Source organism: Oryctolagus cuniculus, chromosome 20, assembly GCF_964237555.1.
Source record: "Oryctolagus cuniculus chromosome 20, mOryCun1.1, whole genome shotgun sequence".
Lineage (NCBI taxonomy): Eukaryota > Metazoa > Chordata > Mammalia > Lagomorpha > Leporidae > Oryctolagus > Oryctolagus cuniculus.
Window position 1 is genome coordinate 45,854,293 of NC_091451.1, and position 18,266 is coordinate 45,872,558.

Below are 18,266 nucleotides of genomic sequence, written 5' to 3' on the forward strand. Positions count from 1 at the left end.
TCCACCATCAGGCTCTGCAGGCTCCGAGCCCCTCCCTGTCACCGAAGGGGGAGGGGCCCACATCAAATGGTTTCCTGGATTGGGGTCAGTGTGTCAAGAGGGGTCACCTCGATGTGGAACAATTCTTTTTTTTTTTTTTTTTTTTTTGACAAGCAGAGTGGACAGTGAGAGAGAGAGACAGAGAGAAAGGTCTTCCTTTGCCGTTGGTTCACCCTCCAATGGCCGCCGCGGCCGGCGCACCGCGCTGATCTGAAGGCAGGAGCCAGGAGCCAGGTGCTTTTCCTGGTCTCCCATGGGGTGCAGGGCCCAAGCACCTGGGCCATCCTCCACTGCACTCCCGGGCCACAGCAGAGAGCTGGCCTGGAAGAAGGGCAACCGGGACAGAATCCGGCGCCCCAACCGGGACTAGAACCTGGTGTGCCGGCGCCGCTAGGCGGAGGGATGTGGAACAATTCTGTTTCAGCTGCTGGCCCACACCCGTGTGTCCATCTGTAGCTGCCCCCACCTACTGCTGGCCAGAGCCGAGGGGTCAGCCCCTGCGGTCTGCGCCTGTTGTAGGAGTTAATGCCCTGCTGTGGTTCAAATCTGCCCACTGCTCAGCCTGTTCCTGGAGGAAGGTGAAGACTGAGACAAGGACAAGGTTCTTTTATACACAGACCCCCCCCCCCCCCCCGGTCACCTGCAGCCCTGCCCATGCAGCCCTCCTCTTCGACTCTCCCTAACACTGGGGGAAGCCACACCGGCTGCTGGGAATGCTCACTGACCACAGGACCTTGGCCCACGCCACCCTGCTGGTGTCCTCATGGCCCCCTGGATCGGTGCCCCCGGGCCTCCCTCCCTGCCCTGAGTTCTGATTGCTGCTCACCCTGGTTACAGATCGTGGTAACCCCTCTGCTTTCCGTCTCCGCCCACTAGAAGTTAGGCTCTTCCTGCACCAACAGAGTGCGGGTGGGGTTGTGCTGGGCGAGCAGGTCTTGACGGCATGCACTGCTGAGCAAGGCCAGGGTGGGCGGAGTCGCTTCCGCCTGGCAGCGGGTGGCACGGTGCCGTGCAGGCCTCTTAGAACGGCTCGGGGGCCTTCCCCACGGGGACGCCCACCAACCCACAGCTTGATCTGGACCCAGTGGCGGTCCCCCTCCTCATTTCTAATTTGCAGCCCCTGGCCTTTGTGTGGGGGAAGAGCAGAGACTGGGGCGGGTGGGGGTGGGTGGGGCACGTAGGAGCCCCTGTGAGCCTACAGGGCCAGTAGGGTCAGTGACGGGGCACAGGGCCTGGGACACAGGGCTGCAGCCTCTGAACGGGATCTCAAGAGAAGAGCGGTGCTCCTGTGGGTCTCTCGACGTAGGCATCGACAGGCATCCTGTTCTGGTCTCCCTTGACGGTGGGCGAGGATCCCTCCTGCCTAAGGGCACGGCAGGGTCGAATGTATTTTCAGGAAGTGTCCAAGGCCGAGGTGGGCTTGAGCTCCGTTCAAAGCTGCTGGTTGAGAGGCTGGCCACAGCCAGGACTCAGGTCCTTCCAAAGGGCCCAGAGAGTGCCATGGTGTGTGGGTGTTGCACACCCACCCCAGAGTGGGTTCCCTGAGAGAAGGGTGACTTTGTCTCCCTGAGTGCCCCAGAGAAATGAAACTCACGGACACTGTATGAGGCCACCTCCCTCTCCTGTCTCCCCGTCACGTGCCCAAGAGCCCTGCCTGGGCCTGCTCTGCCTCTCCTCACACCACACCCTGTGCGCTAGTGTCCAGCGTCCCTGTCCACGTCCGCATCGCCAGCCAGCCCAGATGCAGCTCGCACGGAGGGGCAGGGATACACTGGCACCATGACCACCCAACCCGGACCCCTCCCGCCACCTAGTGTAAAATAGCACTTTCCAAGTCCAGGCTGAGAGCCAACAGGAAGTTTTGAGGTCATGATCAGCATTAGGCACAACTGGAGGGAGTGTCCTGGTGCAGCAGGCGGGTCCAGCTGGAGATGCTGGTATCCCACGCAGACTGCGTGAGGTCGAATCCCGCTGCTGCGTCCCTGCTGGTGTGCGGCCGGTGTCCTGTATCCTGCGCATCCTCTTGGGTCCCGGGATTGAGTGCCAGGCTCCTGCCGTGGGCCTGGCCCAGCACCAGCTGTTGAGGGCATTTGAGGAGCGAACCAGCCAATGGGAGATCTCTCTGCTACTCTGCCTTTTAAATACATAAACCCATCTTTTAACAGAGGAAACACAACGCCGTAGTGCCTGGCACGTTTGGGGTTGAGTTACACCCGTGGGTGTGCGCCCGCACAGCTCCTGCTGTAGTGTTGTCTGCCGGTCGGTGTCGGCTTTGCCTGCCGGCTGCAGCAGCGCCCAGCAGCTCCGCGTGGGGAGGGGGCGCCTGCGGCACCGGGCGTCCTATCAGAGAGGCGGGCCGGCAGCCCCCGGCCCTCTTCTCCCGCTCCGCGAGCTGTCGCACTCCCGTGAGTCACTCTCACAGCCGCAAGCACGTCTCCGCAAAACGCCGCACGCAGGACGTGTCACGCTCCAGCGGCTCCCGGGAGCAGTGTCTGTGCAGAAATGGTGGCCCCTTGTTGTTCCGCGTTGCCATAGGGAACCCAGCGCTCGGCCTCCGCCACACGGCGACGAGAGGACGGTGATTGGCTCTCCCTGCTGCCCATCACTGCTCCCCAGTGGCTGCAGCTGCAGAGGCCACAACACCCGCCTCCAAAGATGCAGCCCTGTGTGGGGCAGAACCAGTTTGTGCTGCCCTGTCCCGAGCCTCCGGAACTGGAGCTCCGGAACTGTTCGGACAACCGGAGAGGACAGTGCAGGGGGAGGGGGAGCAGGAGGAGCTGGGGAGGGAGGGGGGAGGAGGAAGAGGAGGAGGGGGAGGAGGAGGAGCAGGGCGAGGAAGAGGAAGAGGAGGAGGAAGGAGAGGAGGGGGAGAAGGAGGAGGAGGGAGAGCAGAAGGGGAGGAGGAGGAGGGAGAGGAGGAGGAGGAGGGGGGAGGAGGGGGAGAAGGGGGAGGAGGAGGAGGAAGAAGAGCAGGAAGAGGGGGAGGAGGAGGAGCTGGGGGAGGAAGAAGAGGAGGAGGAGGGGGAGGAGGAGGAGGAAGAGCAGGGGGAGGAAGAGGGGAAGGAAGAGGAAGAGGAGGGGGAGAAGGAGGAGGAGCAAGAGCAGAAGGGGAGGAGGAGGAGGGGGAGGAGGAGGGGGAGAAGGAGGAGGAGGAGGGAGAGGGGGAGGAGGAGGGGAGGAGGAGCTGGGGGAGGAGAAGGAGGAAGAAGAGGAGGAGGAGGAAGAGCAGGAAGAGGAGAAGGAGGAGGAAGAGCAGGAGGGGGAAGAGGAGGAGGAAGAGCAGGAGGGGGAAGAGGAGGAGGAAGGGGAGGAGGAAGAGAAAGTGCAGGAGGAGGGGGAGGAGGTGGAGGGAGGGGGAGGAGGGAGAGGAGGAGCAGGAGGAGGGGGAGGAGGAGAGGAGGAGCTGGGGGAGAAGCAGGACGAGGAAGAGGAGGAGGGGGGAGGAGGAGGAGTTGGGGAGGAGGGGGAGGAAGAGAAGGAGGGGAGGAGCAGGAGCAGGAGGAGGAGGGGGAGGAGGAGGAGCTGGGGGAGGAGGGGAGGGGGAGGAGAAGGAGGGGAGGAGCAGGAGGAGGAAGGAGAAGAGCAGGAGGGGGAGGAGGGGGAGGAGCAGGAGGAGGAAGAGGAGGAGAAGGAGGAGGAGGGAGAGGAGGAGGAGGGGGGAGGAGGGGGAGCAGGAGGAGGAGGGAGATCAGGAGGAGGAGGAGGAAGTGGAGGAGGGAGGGGGGAGCAGGAGAGGAAGAGGGGGAGGAGGGGGAGGAAGAGGAGGGGGAGGAGCAGGAGGAGGAGGGAGAGGAGCAGGAGGGGGAGGAGCAGGAGGGGGAAGGAGGAAGTGGAGAAGGAGGAGGAGGAGGGGGAAGTGGAGGAGGGAAGGGGAGGAGGAAGAGGAGGGGGAGGAGCAGGAGGAGGAGGGGGGAGCAGGAGAGGAAGAGGAGGAGGAGAGGGAGAAGGAGGAGCAGGAAGAGGAGGAGGGGGAGGAGGAGGAGGGGGGAAGGAGAGGAGGAGGGAGGAAGGGAAGAGAAGGGGGAAGGAGCAGGAGGAGGAGGGAGAGGAGCAGGAGGGGGGAAGTGGAGGAGGGAGAGGAGGGGGGAGGAAGAGAAGGAGGGGGAGGAGCAGGAGGAGGAGGGAGAGGAGCAGGAGGGGGGAGGAGGAGGAGGAGGAGGAGGGGGAAGTGGAGGAGGGAGGGGGGGAGCAGGAGGGGGGAAGTGGAGGAGGGAGAGGAGGAGGGAGGAAGAGAAGGAGGGGGGAGGAGCAGGAGGAGGAGGGAGAGGAGCAGGAGGAGGAGGAGGAGGGGGAAGTGGAGGAGGGAGAGGAGGGGGGAGCAGCAGCAGCAGCGCGGGCTTGACCAGCAGAGGTCGCGGCCCCGGCGGCGGCCGGAGCCCGGAGCCCGGAGCCCGGAGCCCGGAGCCCTCGCGTTCGACGCCGCGGGCAGCCGGGAAGGGAGGGAGCGCGCGGGAGCCCTGCGAGGGGCCGTGGCCGCCGGGTCGCTGCTCCCTGGAGGCCCGGCGGCCGTCCGCCTCGAGGCCGCGTCCCCACGCAGCCCCCTCAGGACGCCGGGGTTGGGCGCCCACCCTGAGAAGTGGGGGCGGCGGGCGGCGCGGGGGCTCCGGGCCCGTGGTCCGGGTGGGGGCGGCGTCGCGGCCGGCCGACCCCAGCAGGCAGGACCCCGGCTGAGGGCGCCCGAGCCGAGGCGGGCGGCCAGGGTTCTGGAGTCGTCCGCAGGGCCGGCGCACGCGGCCACCCGCGCTGGCCGCCCCCTCCACAGCAGTCGCGGGGCGGCACGGGTCACCGAGGGGCTCCTCGGCGCGGGCCTGGGCCGTGGACGCAGCCCCCGGGGGCCTTGATGGCGCACTGGGGACTTGGGGCCGCGGCCCGGCCCGGGAGCAGAGGGCGCAGGCCCGCCGACGACGCAGGAGCCGGCGCCCGGCTGTCCACGCTGGCCCAGGACGCGGCTTCCTGGGTGTGGGAGGGAGGCACCCGGCCACGCCAGCCCCGAGAGGCGCAGGCAGGGGCCGATGGCCGCGTCCGCGGGGCACGAGGCCGTGGGCCTGCTGCGACGGCCGCCCGCGGGCGCGCGTGACGGAGCGTGAGGAGCCGCCCGCCCGCCCCGCGCCCCGCGTGGCCTCTCGACCCGGAACGGCGGGCGCGGGGGCGCGCAGCGGCTGTCGGGGCGGGGGGCTCCGGCCGCGGGCGAGGCCCGCCGGGGGGCGCACAGCGCGGCGCCGCGGCCGAGGGCCCTTAGCAACCAGCCGCGGGGGCGCGCGGGCTCCCGCCGCTCCCACGCGCGCGCGCGGCGGGGGCGGGGCGGCGCGCGCGCCGGGGCGCGCGCCGGCGGCCGGCGGGGATTTCCAGCGCGCGAGAGGAAGTGCCGGCGGGAGGGTGCGCGAGGGCGCCAGCGAGCGCGGCGCGGCGCGGCCGCCGCGTGCGCGAGCCGGGTGCAGCCCAGCAGGGACTTTCCAGCCGGCGGCAGCGGCAGCGGCGGCGGCGGCGGCGGCGGCCGCGCCGGCCCTTCCCCGCCCCCCGACATGGGGCTGCCCGGGGAGCAGGACGCTGCGGACCGCGGCGGAGGACGCGCCCGGCGCCCCTGAGCCGGCCGAGCGGCGCGCACCGCGGGGTAAGGGGCCGCGGCGGGCGGGCGGGACGCGGACGGGCCCACCCTCGGCGCCTGCATCCCGCGCGCCGGGCGCCGGGGCCGGGCCCGGGGCTGCCCGGGGCGGCGCAGGCCCAGGCGGCGCGGCGGTCCGCGCGGCCTCGCCCTGCGCCCCGGCCCGGCTCCCCGCCGCCCCCCGAACGCCGCAACTTCGGGAAACTTTGTGGGGGAGGCCGGGCGGCGGGGGCCGCGGCTTTTCAGGAACCGGGGCGCGAGGCCTCCCGGCCGCCGCGAGCCCCCCGGGGTGCTGAGGCGCCGGCGGCTCCTGCCGGGCGCCCGTTCCGTCTACACCGGCGACCGTGCTCGCCGCGGGCTGCTGGAGGTGATTTTTTTTTTTTTTGAGCCATTATTTAAAAGTTTACACTGAGTCATGCCTCTGCGGATGAATGAATGATTCGCAGGCGGGAGCTGCGGCGGCGGGCGGGTCCGGGCCCCGGGCTCGGCGCGCCCCGGGCTGGTGCGAGAGGTCGCCCGCAGCGGTGTGTGCGTGCCGGGGGCCCGCGCCGGGCCCCGCTTCCACGCGGGCACCTCCCGGGGGGCGCGGCGGCGCTTGGCTGGGCAGGGGTGCAGGACCGCGGACGTGCCTTGCAGGGGAGAAGCCTCCGGACGGGGCCCGTGCAGGGCACCGCTCGGCGTTGGCCCTGTCTGAGCGGTGCGGGTGCGGGTGCGGGTGTGCGTGTCGTCGTCCCTGATGCATTTGTTTTTGTGGAGTCATGAGGGCTGCGTGGAGCAGCGCGCTCGCCGATTCCTGATTTACATTCGCAGCACACAGTTGACGGGAGCCATCGTTTCGTGTTTTCCCCTAGCACTTGGCGCGGATACACACTGGTGAAGCCTGGGACTTGTTGTCGGTTGTCGTCTACGTGTCTGTAAAATGCCTGTGCGCAGGATGGGCAGGTGGACCAGCTGCTGGCTTTAGAATCTTCTCGTGTCTTTAAAATGGCCTGTAAAAGACTGCATCACATGTAGGGAGTCTGACAGCCGGGCGCCGCGCACCGCCGGAGTGTTTCTCGCTGCATTGTGACAGTGGGGACGTTAAGAATTGGTCCAAAGATGAAAAATTCTTTGGCCGAAACAAAATAAAAGCCTTATCAATTTAGCAGCTTGGAAATAGCAGACGAGATTGGAAAACCCTGGTGGAGCGTGGATTCCGGCGTCACTGGTTAAAATCAGCCCGTGTCGTGGATAAGGGTTAAGATGTGAGGTGTTTCGCCCAGACGCCATCTGTTCGGTTGTCACAATGCAGGAACCAGGAAAGCAGAGAGCTGGCTACGGAGAAATCCAGCCCTTTTTTTTTTTTTTTTTTTGATATTCATGTGAATTTTTCTGTGAGGGGAAAGACCAGTTATTTCCCTTGGATGCTGTCCATTCTTTTTGGTTTTAATAAGGTGGCCCCACTAAGAAGGCTGTAGACATTCCATTGGGAACAGGCGATGGCAGTGGCCAGTTGTTTCTTTAATTCCGTTGGAATATCTCCACGCTTGTGTGCGGCTGTCCTTCGTTCGACTGAAACATCTGAGCTGCTTTTTGTTTTCCTCGGTGTTGGGTGTTTGGGATTTTATCCTCTAAGCACCTCTGCTAGAATCCCTTTCCTTTTTTTTACTGTGCAAATCAAGAAGGAGCTTTCTGGGGGTGTTAGCAGAATAGACATGCTAATGAGCTAAAAGATGAGAATGATTTATCACCTCCTTAAAGTCCTTTCTTATGATGCTAAAGCTGCACTACCAGAAAAATAAAACTGTCACTGTGGTGTTGCAAGTCTAAGCTAGTTCAGGCAAACAAAGGAAACTGCGTTAAATTTGCCCATCTCTGTTTTCTCGTTTTACTACAGCAAGACTCTCCAAACGTCAGCCTTTCAAATCTTACACAACAGCCGAATCTCCTTGCAGGGTCCAGGGGAGGTCTAACTCAGCCGAGGTCCAGAGGCCCAGGGTGGTTTCTGCAGAGTCAGGACCCTGTGTGGGTTTCTTCGCAAGTGGTCTTGGAGGAAGAAAAATTATTTGCTGTTTTTTTGGGGTGAAGGGGATATAGTTACTGACGTAAGGTACAGAGAGAAATTAGGAAGAGCCACAGAGTGAGAAAGGAGGAGGTGAGGCCAGCGTACTTGGAAGGTGACCAAGGAGAGGCAGCTAAGGCCTGAACCTGGAACGATGCTTAGATTTGCTGTGAGTAGGAGGAGTGAAGCCTGTGGGCAGGAGGGCGGTAGGGAGAGGGAATGGGGAGAGATACCTACAGTTTACACCGCAGTGTTAGGCTTCAGGGTCCTAAAGGAGTTGATGGAAATGGGAGAAAATTCACCTTTATTTTATTTATTTTTTATTTTTTTGACAGGCAGAGTTAGGGAGAGAGAGAGACAGAGAGAAAGGTCTTCATTCCGTTGGTTCACCCCTCAATGGCCACTGCAGCCGGCGCTGCGCTGATCCGATGGCAGGAGCCAGGTACTTCTCCTGGTCTCCCATGCAGGTGCAGGGCCCAAGCACCTGGGCCATCCTCCACTGCACTCCCGGGCCACAGCAGAGAGCTGGCCTGGAAGAGGAGTGACCGGGACTAGAACCTGGGGTGCCGGCACTGCAGGCGGAGGATTAGCCTAGTGAGCTGGGGCGCCAGCCAAACATTCACCTTTAAATAGGAAAGAAGGGGCTGGCGCTGTGGAGCAGCGGGTTAACCATGGCCCTTCGATGCCCACGTCCCCTGTGGGTGCCAGTTCACGTTCCTGCTGCTCTGCTTCCGGTCTGGCTCCCTGCTGGTGCTCCTGGAAAGCAGCTGGAGACACCCAAGTGCTCGTGCCCCTGCACCCAGCGGGGAGACCTGGAGCAGCCCTGCCTTTGCTGCCACCTGGGGAGTGGACCAGCCCACTGAAGACCTCTCTGTCTCTGTCTCCCCTCCCCCTAACTCTGCCTTTTAAACAAGAAAATAAATATTAAAAAAAAAAGGCAAGAAAATGCATGTGTACTTGTATAGAACCTATGGTTCATCATTAACTGAAAATTCAAAATGGCTTTCTCATTTTTAGAAAGCCGCTGGCGTCTATTTAAGTTCTGACAGCACCCTTCCAGGAAAGGTGGGCAGAGGCGGCGCCAGCCTAGGAAGAAGGTGAGCTTTTTGTCATTAAACAAAAACGTTTTTTGGTAAAACTTTTTTTTCTTTAACGATTTATTTATTGAAAGAGTTACACAGAGAAAGGAAGAGACAGAGATCTTCTGTCTACTGGTCTGCTCCCTGGATGGCTGCAACAGCCAGGGCTGGGCCAGGGCCTCCTCCAAATGTACCGTGGGGGCAGGGCCAAGGCCTCGGGCCGGCATCTGCCTGTGTCCCAGGCACGTGAGCAGGGAGCTGCATTGGAAGCAGAGCAGCCGGGTCTCAAACCGGTGCCCGTATGGGATACCCGCGTCCCGGGTGGTGGATTTTACTGCTCTGCCACAGCGCGGCCCCTCAGTGGCACTTCTTGCTGCCCCCTGCGGATAAAGTCAGGTGACTTGGTTTCTGTCAGGTCCAGGAGTCCGAGAATTCCTGTGCAGCAATTTGTATTCCTTGAGATAAGTAGATCGTTAGCTGGAACTTGGGAGTCTTTCTCTTCCCATTAACGTTCGGTTAAGGCGCCCTGGGTTCCTCTAATAGTCAGTTACGGTGCCGGGGTGTGTCAGACACAGCACCCACCTTTGAGGGCATGACCTGCAGAAATCCGGAACATTCTGACTCCTGTGCACTCTGAGGGGAGATGCCAGGAACCAGCAGGTGCTTGACTGAGGCAGCACCAGAACCAGAGCTTGTGAATGGAAAGGTTGAGAAAAAAACGAAAACTCACTGTCCTGCCTTCAGGAGGACTGTTCAACTGAGAGGCCCCCTGAGAAGTGAGTGCCTGGGTTGTAGGGAGGACTGCAATGCAGTCCTTCTGCATAATAAGGGAAGTAAAGCTCCTAGCTGGCTGGGGTAGCTGGGAAGGCTTCCTAGAAGTGGTGCTGAGCGCACGGTGGAAGGCTCTGCTACACCAGAGCTGTCTGTTTTGGGGAGAGGGGTCTGGCACCTTGCTGCGCCGTTGCTCCCTACTGGTAGAAAGGTGCTAGCGATGCTGCTGGTGGTTGCCCGTCATGGAACTTCTTGCGCTGTCCTGAGCTGCTGCGTAGCCCTTCATGACCAAGCCCCCTTGTTGGTTAGGATGTCTCCACTGAGGGCGAGGCTGTAGAGGGTAACAGAGCGGGGGCAGAAACACGTTCCTCTCTGTACTGTTGCTCGTGGTGGGTAGAAAGTCTCAAAAAATGGTGGTAGAGGGAGGGATATAAATTTGAAAAGCCCCTGACCAGATCTGCTCTGTGTCCTGTGCTAAAGTGAACTGAAGCTCTCTCATTCTCAAGAAGTAAAAAACTTGGCCAGGCATTTAGCTTCATAATTTACTTTTCTAGGTCTTATTTCGCTGATTTTAAACACCAAGTTTTTTTTGTTTGTTTGTTTGGTGACTTCTCATGGGGTCATTCCACCAAGAACGGTGTTAGGATCTGCTGCTCTGATATCCTGATTTCTTTTCCAGTTGAAAATGTTGATTCTGTGGCAAAACTTAAAAAGCTTATTTATCAGAAACTTGATTTCTTCAGATGGTGGGAAGACCTAAGTGATGAACCGCGTGGCTGAAGTCTTTAGGACAGCACCGCCACGGTGCTGTGAGTGAGCCCTGAGTGCCCTGGAGTCAGCCGTCGTCGTGAAGGTGTTCAGAGGCTGACTTCCTCCGTGCCTGTGAGGAGGCTGTGCACGCGGAGACGCGGAGGTGCCTGGGAGGCCTGCCTCCTTCCCGACAGAGGGGTCATGGTGCCTCTGTCAGGGCTCCTGTCCGGGTTCTGCAGGTTCAGGTGAGAGGAGCGATGTGACAGCTGCCCCACAGAGGTTGCCTGGTTTGGAATTCCCGTCCACAGCTGGGTGTGCCCTGAGCTGCCCCCTGAGACTGCACGCTCCTGCAGGCTCCCGTCTTCCTGTTGTTATCCCTTGGCTCCAGGGTTTAATGAGTTGGGGGGCTATGTGATGAGAAATGTCTTTTGACGATTGACTTTCTTTGGTGCACTTTTTTCTTTTTAAAAAGATTTATTTATTTGAAAGGCAGAGTTACAGAGAGGCAGAGACAGAGAGACAAAAAGAGAGGTCTTCCATCTGCTGGTTCACTCTCCAAATGGCTGCAATGACCGGAGCTGCGCTGATCTGAAGCCAGGAGCTGGGAGCCTCCTCTGGGTTTCCCATGTGGGTGCAGGTGCCCAAGGACTTGGGCCATCTTCTCCTGCTTTCCCAGGCCACAGCAGAGAGCTGGGTCGGCAGTGGAGCAGCCGGGACTAGAACCGTGCCCATGTGGGATGCCGGTCCTTCAGGCGGTGGCTTTACTCCCTTCGCTGCAGCGCCAGCCCCGTTGGATGCTTTTAATGACTTTAAAGCTGGAAGAACAGGGAAACTGGTTCTCTTGAGTCCTTCCTTGTCCAGCAGTGCCCAGAAGTCACAGCTTTATGCTGGAAGTTAAATTCTCTCCTTTTTGGATCAGTGTAGCCTGCTATTTCGGGTCTTATTTAGGGGGAATTCGATGTTTAGGTTTCAGAAGGCTTTTCTGAGGGAAGACTTTTCCTCTGTGTGTGAGTAGGGGCCAGCCAATTACAATTTATTTTAAAATTTAGTGTGAATGTTTACATTGTATTCAGTAATATGTCTGATTGTTTAAATATCAACATACTTGTCCCCAAAATCTTTGAGGGACAGTTGATTTCCCAAAGGTCGCTTCGAGGAGTCCCCTGCAATCCCACGTGTGCCCTTGAGGCTGTCCACCCCCAGTGTGGGAAGCAGGAGCTGGGTGGAGAGCACCCTTTGACGGTCTGAATTCCATTCCTGCCCTCTGTGTTTGGTAGTGGAGTGGACTTGGCAGGCTCTCTTTGGACTCTGAGTTGGTTTTCCGGTCTGTAAGGTGGGGCTGATGGGACCAGGGACATCACACGGTTGACATGAACGCGTGATGCTGATGGTCACAGTGATGGAGGACTATGATACTGTTAAGTAAGGATATTAAGATCTGAAACATTTCTGGTTCCAGGCATTTCAGATAAAGGATATTTAACCTGTATTTCATCAAGATACAGTTTTGAGAATTGCTGTGTGCCAGAAGTTGTGCTTGTTGTTAAAACTGAAAAGTCAAGTGTGATGCTAAGTGGTTGCTGTCCTCAGGTCAAGTCAGATACTGAATGATAACTGTCCTCAAGGGACTTCCATGCACTAGGTGGGTAAGAGTAATTGGATTATGGCCCAGTGTCATGGGTGCCATGACAACAGAGTGGAGGCAGCGTGTGATCGTGGGGACACCGTGCAGTCTGGACCGTGGATTAGTAGGATATGTTTTTCACAGAGGTACCTCCTAAATGGTTAGCTTGAGCAAGCTGGCGGAGAGGCAGGGGGGCATTGGCTGGCAGTCATAGGTCAGAGGGCGCCCTGCTGAAGCAGTTACCTGGGAGAGGCGCAGGAAGAGAGGCCTGGCCACTGTGGGACCATCTTTGTGCCAGCCTGAGTGTGGAGGTAGGAGTGACCCCACTGCTTTGTGGTTCGTTTAAGCTGAATCACAGCTCGGTTTTAGGTTTTCTTCAGATTCTGGAGTTTTTAGTATTTTTCAGAATCTGTACTTTGTTTTGCTGCTAGAGCTTTTTCAACGCAGCATGTATTCTCCGGCTTTGCCTTCATCCAGACCCTGCTTTGCCTGTGCTGCCTGGTTTTCCAGTCGTTGCTGCGTCCCTCTCGGGTTGAGTTCTTTGCTTTGCGCAGCGGCGTTGCGCTCAGTGTCGTAGCAGCCTCAGGGTGCTCTGCAGCCCGCAGCTCAGATCTTGCTGGGGAGCCGTCCCCAGCCTGATGCGCCAGCCCCCCCATTTATGTGGCTGTCAGTAGTCGGGAAAACGATCGTGTGTAGGTGTTCTGTCTTTACAGGCTTCTACAAACGTGAGCTTGTTAGTGGTGAGCAAGTCCCTGAGGTCTGCTTGCTCTATAGAGAGCATAATGGTTACAACCCAGCACCCATTTATTTTGAATTTAATTATAACTATGGAGTCCTTATGGGAATACAAATTAAAAGAAAGAAGCCCTCTTCAAGACAGAGAAATGTCGTCGTTGGCTGTTTTGAGGAAGACTTTATGAGATTCTTCTGCTAGAACCGCTGCGAAGTGTTTGCCCGAAGGTGCAACAGGAAAAGCCGGTGATGGCTGGACTGAGGTGTGGGGGTTGTTTCATGGTCATCTGTACCCACTGCAGGAAGAGCTGTGACCAGGGGACACAGCTAGGCACTTGAGGCCCTGCGGTCAGCTCTCTGGGGTGATAAAGAATAGGTTTCTTTGCCGGCGCCGCGGCTCACTAGGCTAATCCTCCACCTAGCGGCGCCAGCACACCGGGTTCTAGTCCCGGTCGGGGCGCCGGCTTCTGTCCGGTTGCCCCTCTTCCAGGCCAGCTCTCTGCTGTGGCCCGGGAGTGCAGTGGAGGATGGCCCAGGTGCTTGGGCCCTGCACCCCATGGGAGACCAGGAAAAGCTCCTGGCTCCTGCCATTGGATCAGCGCGGTGTGCTGGCCGCAGCGTGCCGGCCGCGGCGGCCATTGGAGGGTGAACCAACGGCAAAGGAAGACCTTTCTCTCTGTCTCTCTCACTGTCCACTCTGCCTGTCAAAAAAAAAAAAAAAAAAAAAAAGAGTAGGTTTCTTTCTTCTGAGGTTGGCCATTTTAGGGTAGAGACAGAGGCATGGTAGCTAGGGCTTCGTGTTTCTGGAGTGTCCCCTGCAGGTTCAGGGGTGTTACGGTGAGTGCTGGCTGGGGCTCTGATGTGGAGAGCACAGCCTCCTAAGCAGAGGGACACCTTTTTCTTTGTGTTTCCGCAGTCTGGCCTAATGTGCTCAGTCAGAATGAGCTGAGTTTATGGAAGGAGTCAAACCTGGTCCTTCCTGTAGCTATTGGTAAGTTATTTATCCTCTTTGAGTCTCATTTTTCTCCTCTGAAAAGGTGAGTGTGGGTGGAGGTTATGATAGCAATGGTCGCCCATTTGGATTTAATACTCCTGAACTGTGCACCTACAACTGATTTAAATGGTAAATTTTATGTTATGTGTATTTTGCCACAATAAGAAAGTATTTGTGAGAATTAAAAGTGAGAACTCAGCATATCAGAAGTGATCATTTTGTCCCTCTCTTCGGAGTGATTTTATAAAGGGAAATATGACTTATTAGCAAGGAGGATGACAGGCAGTACTGGGAGTATGACTGCCTCTCCAGGAATGTCTTCCAAGTGGGAGGAGAGGGCAGTGTTGGACTGTCAAGAAATTGCTTACCACAGGGTAAAATGTCTGGAAACCAAAGTCATGGTTTGTTTGTATAAAAAGGAGCAACTGTATTTAGGTATTCCCTCCTTTTTAAAGGAAGACATTTTTGCATACGATGAATTTAAATTTAATTCCTTCCTTTTTTTTTTTTTTTTTTTTTTTTTTTTGACAGAGTAGACAGTGAGAGAGAGAGAGAGAGAAAGGTCTTCCTTTTGCCGTTGGTTCACCCTCCAATGGCCGCCATGGCCTGCGCACTGTGGCCGGCGCATTGTGCTGATCCGAAGGCAGGAGTCAGGTGCTTCTCCTGGTCTCCCATGGGGTGCAGGGCCCAAGCACTTGGGCCATCCTCCACTGCACTCCCTGGCCACAACTGCACTCCCTGGCCACAGCAGAGAGCTGGCCTGGAAGAGGGGCAACCGGGACAGAAGCCGGCGCCCCGACCGGGACTAGAACCCGGTGTGCCAGCGCCGCAAGGTGGAGGATTAGCCTATTGAGCTGCGGTGCCGGCCTAATTCCTTCCATTTTTAAAAAAGATTTTATTATTTGAGAGGCAGAGTTACAGAGAGAGAGAGAGAGAGAGAGAGAGAGAGAGAGGTTTTCCATCCACTGGCTCACTCCCCAAATGGCAGCAACGGCTAGAGCTGGGCTAATCTGACGCCAGGAGCCAGGACTTCATCTGGGTCTCCCACATGGGTGCGTGGTCCCAAGCACTTGGGCATCCTCCACTACTTTCCCAGGCCATTAGCAGGGAGCTGGATCGGAGGTGGAGCAGCCGGGACTCGAACCGGCATGGGTGCCGGTGCCACCTGCTAAACCACAGCACTGACCCCAGTTTCTTCCATTTTTGAAGAGATTTATTTGTTTATTTGAAAGACTGAGTGACAGAGAAAGAGACTGATCTGTCTTCCATTTTCTGGTTCAGTCCCCAAATGGCCACAACAGCCAGGCCTGGTCTGGGCCGTCCATCCTCATCTCTCATATGGTGCTCGGGGCCCAGGTCTTTGGGCCACCATCTGCTGCCTTAGGAGGGAGCTGAATTGAAAGTGATGCTGCCAGGATTTGAACCAGAGCTCTGATCTGGGTGCTGGCATCACAGGCTGCGGGTTAACCTGCACCACAGCGTCCAGCCCCTCTTCCAGGGTTAGCAGGAATAGCACTGGGTTCAGTCAGGTCTTTGTTGCAGATTTCACTTCTGTGGAGCTGTCTTCCCTGAACACCGTAATGAAAAAGCCCCCCACTGTCGCTCTCTGGTCTCTCCCCGTCTTGGTCAGCTTCTAGTTACTATAATGAAATGCCTGAGACAGGCTAACTTTATAGAAAGAGAGATGTGGCTCACAGTTGTGAAGGCTTTACGTCCAAGTAGGATGTGCAGGCTCTTGGGAAAGCCCCTGGTAGATGGCAGAAGTAGGAGATCCTATTTCAATGCAGGAAGCAGAGAGAGAGACTCCTCTGGTCAGCCTTAGGCTTTTATGAAAATGGCTCACTCTCTCTCTTTTTTAAAGATTTATTTATTTGAAAGAGTTACACAGAGGAGAGGCAGAGGGAGAGGGAGAGAGAGGGAAAGTCTTCCATCCAATGGTTCAGTCTCCAATTGACTGCAAATGGCTGGAGCTGTGCCAATCCAAAGCCAGGAGACAGGAGCTTCTTTCAGGTCTCCCACGCAGGTGCAGAGGCCCAAGGACTTGGGCCATTTTCTACTGCTTTTCCAGGCTATAGCAGAGAGCTGGATAGAAAGTGGAGCAGCCAGGTCTTGAACCGGCACCCATATGGGATGCTGGCGCTTCAGGCCAGGGCATTAACCTGCTGGGCCACAGTGCCAGCCCCGAAAATGGCTCTCTTGATAACTCACTCCAGGAGACCAGTATTCCTTCTGAGGGCAGCCTCCCCAGTGACCTAAGGACCTCCCACTGGGTCCCATCTCTTACAGCGCCCATAGTTTCCAGCACCAGCACCCTGAGGGCCAAGCGAGAGGCACAAACAACATGCAAACCAATGCACTTGGATTTTTTTTTTTTTGAAGATTGATTTATTACTTGGTTCAGCACGGTGGTGCAGTAGGTTAAACTGCCGCGTGCAGTGCCAGCATCCCATATAGGCACCACTTCATGTGCTGCTGCACCTCCAGCACAGCTCCTGACCATGCGCCTGGAAGACAGCACACGATGGCCCAAGTGCTGGGCCCCACCGCCCATGTGGGAGATCTGGAAGAAGCTCCTGGTTTTGCCTGGCCCAGTCCTGACCAATAGGGCCATTTGGGGAGTCAATCAGTGGATGGGAAATCTTTGTCTCTCCTTTCTGTAACTGCCTTTCAAATAAATAAATAAATCTTAAAAAAAAATAAAGATTGATTTACTGTTATTTATTCTAGAGTTACTAGGCGTTGGAGAACGGCTGCTGGCTGCTGGTTTATCCTCCAGATTGCCACAGTGGGCCAGGTCTGGGCCAGGAGCCTGAAACTACGTCCAGGTCTCCCACGTGAGCGCAGGGCACGAGGAATTGGGCCATCTTCCTCTGCTTTCCCAGGCATCAGCAGGAAGCTGGATCCGAGGTGGAGTGGCAGGAAGTCGGATCAACGCCCATATGGGATGCTGGTGTTGTAGGAGGCGACTTAACTTGCACCACAGTGCTGGCTCCTGCACTTGGATTTGTTTTTCTTCATAGCAAAAAATGTTGTCCATCACTTTAATCCATGTACCAGCTGAATGCCTGGCATGTGAAAGATGTTCAGATATTAGAATAAATGAATCAGGCTGGCGCCGTGGCTCAATAGGCTAATCCTCCACCTGCGGCACCGGCACACCGGGTTCTAGTCCCTGTCCGGGTGCCAGATTCTGTCCCGGTTGCCCCTCTTCCAGTCCAGCTCTCTGCTGTGGCCCGGGAAGGCAGTGGAGGATGGCCCAAGTGCTTGGGCCCTGCACCCCATGGGAGACCAGGAGAAGCTCCTGGCTCCTGCCTTCAGATCAGCGCGGTGCGCCGGCCGCAGCGCACTGGCCGTGGTGGCCATTGGAGTGTGAACCAACGGCAAAGGAAGACCTTTCTCTCTGTCTCTCTCTCTCTCTCACTGTCCACTCTGCCTGTCAAATCAATCAATCAATCAATCAATCAAACTATAGTCTAACATTTTGTTTTATTGAGATAAAATTCATATAACATACAAGAGCCGTATGTGGTTCAGTGGTATTTAGTGTCATCACCAACTCTGTAGTGGTAGAACTTTTTTTTCTTCCTGTACCTATTGGGCAGTCATTCTCATTTTTCCATCTCTTTAGCCCCCAGTAGCCTTGAATCCGCTTTTTGTCTCTGTGAGTTTTCTTAGAAATATCATATAAGAGGAATCTTACAATATGTTACCTATTGTATCTGGCTTGTTTCACTTGGCATTTTTATTAAAGATTTATTTATTTATTTGAAAGGCAGAGTTACAGAGAGGTAGAGGCAGAGAGAAAGATAAAGAAATCTTCCATCCATTGGTTCACTCCCTAGATGGCTGCAATGGCTGGAGCTGCACCAATCTGAAGCCAGGAGCCAGGAGCTTCTTCCAGGTCTCCCACACAGGTGCAGGGGTCCAAGAACTTGGACCATCTTCTACTGCTTTCCCAGGCCACAGCAGAGAGCTGGATCAGAAATGGAGCAGCCAGGACTTGAACCGGCACCCATATGGGATGCTGGCACTGTAGGTGGTGGCTTTACCCGCTATGCCACAGTGCCGGCCCCGATTACTTAGCACGTTTTTGAGGTATAACGAGTTCCTTCTTATAGCTGAATAATACTCTTGCGTGTACAAGGGTACTTAAAGATTATGGAAAGTGGAATTAAAAGACAAGTTTATTCTGGTGAAGTTGTCTGAAATCCACGTATACAGCATGTACCGCAGTTTGCTTATCCATTCATTTGTTGGTGGGTTTTGGATTGTTTTCACTTTTGGCTGTTATGAATAATGTGCTGTAAGCATTGGTGCACAAGTCTATGTGTAAATGTGTGTTTTTGGTTCTTGTGGGAATTTATCTGAGAGTAGAATTGCTGTCAACATGGGATTTTGTGTTTAACTTCTTCCTACCGGCAGTGTCCCAGCCTCTGCATGTCTTCACTAACACTTATTTTCTGGTGTTTTTGATGAAAACTGTTCTGGTAGGTATGAAGTGGTACCTCGTTTGTGTTTCCTTCGTGACCACTGATAAGTGTCAGTGTGCTTTCTGGAACAGTGTTTAAGTCCCTTACACGTGTTGTCATTGGATTGCTTTTGTTGAATTGTAGGTGTCCATCTATTCTGGGTGT

General features: G+C 56.8%; 1 protein-coding gene across 10 annotated transcripts in view; it reads left to right on the forward strand.

The window, feature by feature from the left end:
- The first annotated feature begins 5,414 nt into the window (after positions 1-5,414).
- The window catches only part of TRAF3 (TNF receptor associated factor 3), a 133,390-nt gene continuing 120,538 nt past the window's right edge, over positions 5,415-18,266 (forward strand). For 3 of the 10 annotated variants that reach the window (XM_051834862.2, XM_051834871.2, XM_051834869.2), the window contains exon 1: positions 5,434-5,650. The gene's annotated coding sequence lies outside the window, so the exon portion shown is untranslated. Of the gene's footprint in view, positions 5,651-6,134; positions 7,852-8,699; positions 8,780-10,275; positions 10,528-13,554; positions 13,630-18,266 lie in introns of those variants that run through there. The other 7 variants (XM_051834867.2, XM_051834868.2, XM_051834863.2 and 4 more) reach the window with 6 other exon arrangements.